At 43.9% G+C, this 1,536-nt stretch overlaps 1 non-coding gene across 1 annotated transcript; it reads right to left on the reverse strand.

Annotated features, from left to right (window-relative positions):
• Positions 1-1,170: 1,170 nt before the first annotated feature.
• LOC122098269 lies at positions 1,171-1,277 on the reverse strand. Its single transcript, XR_006145707.1, has one exon. It is a non-coding gene; the product is annotated as a U6 spliceosomal RNA (small nuclear RNA).
• Positions 1,278-1,536: the final 259 nt, after the last annotated feature.

Genomic DNA, 1,536 nt, shown 5'->3' on the forward strand with positions numbered 1-1,536 from the left:
CAGAGGTAGAGTACTTGCCTTGCAAGACCCTGGGTTCTATTCCTAAGCACAACATAAGCAGAAAAAGCTAGAAGTGGAACTCTGGCTCAAGTGGTAGAGCACTAATCTTGAGCTGAAGAGTTGAGGGACAGTGCCCAGGCCCAGAGTTCAGGCCCCACGACCAACAACAACAACAAAAGAATCTAAGAAAAGACTAGAGAGGCACCAGCTGTCTACTCCTTCCTGTTGATGGTTAAACTCTGTAGATACAAAAAGTAAAAGTCACAGCAGATCTGTTAACTGCCTGAACCTTGAGTGTAGGCCTCAACTACCACAACCTCAGCAAAGGATAGAAACTTTACAATGCCTCCAGGGTTTTAAACAACCTGTTTCACACAGTAAATATTTATTGATCACTAAGTAAGGCTGACCTAAAGATGACTCCTAGGAAGCTCTCTCAGTCTTCTAATGCTACTATAACAAATATAACATTACATGAGTAATTGATAAACAGGGCAGCTTTATTTCTTTTCTTTTCTTTTCTTTTTTTTAGAAAAAAGATGTCTGGGGCTGGGAAGGTGGCTCAGTGGTAGAGCGCTTGCTTTGCATGCCTGAGGCCCTGGGTTCGATTCCTCAGCACCACATAAGCAAAAAGAAAAAAGCCGGAAGTGGCGCTGTGGCTCAAGTGGTAGAGCGCTAGACTTGAGCTGCAGAGCTGAGGGACAGCACCCAGACCCAGAGTTCAGGCCCCCACGACCGGACCCCTCCCCCCCAAAAAAGAAAAAAATGTCTTAATTTATTTGGAAATACCTTACAAGAGTTAAAGTCATGGCACAGAAATGACTATGCAAATGTGAGTGGACATTTGGCCATACAAATATATTCCAAAGACTAATTAATTAATTAATTAATTTATGTTTTGGATCCGGTCCTGGAGCCTGAACTCTGGACCTGGGCACTGCCCCTCAGCTCTTCAGCTCAAGGCTAGCGCTCTACCACTTGAGCCACAGCGCCACTTCCGGCTTTTTTCTTTTTGCTTATGTGGTGCTGAGGAGTTGAACTCAGGACCTCAGGCATGCAAGGCAAGCGCTCTACCACTGAGCCACCTTCCCAGCCCCAAAGATTTATTTAGTTTAACATCATACCTAATTTTAAAGGGCAAGTGCTTCTTTATGACAAAATGAATGAAGTAAAAATAAGGAACACTTCAAGAATTTGCATGTCATCCTTGTGCAGGGGCCATGCTAATCTTCTCTGTATCGTTCCAATTTTAGTATATGTGCTGCCAAAGCGAGCACAACAGCTTTATTTCTTATTGTTGCAGAGCCTTGGAAGTCCAGGATCAAAGAATTAGTAGACTTAGAGCTTGGTGAAGCTTGCCCTCTGCTTTGAAGATGATGCCTTTTACCCAGCACCAGTGGCTCACACCTATAATCTTAGCTACACAGGAGGCTGAGATCTGAGGGCCATGGTTCAAAGGCAGCCCAAGCAGGAAAGTTCATGAGTCTGATCTCCAATTAACCATTTAAAAGCCAAAAGTATTTCTGTGGCTCAAGT

Source organism: Dipodomys spectabilis, unplaced genomic scaffold (genome assembly GCF_019054845.1).
Source record: "Dipodomys spectabilis isolate Male_0828 unplaced genomic scaffold, ASM1905484v1 ptg000468l, whole genome shotgun sequence".
NCBI lineage: Eukaryota > Metazoa > Chordata > Mammalia > Rodentia > Heteromyidae > Dipodomys > Dipodomys spectabilis.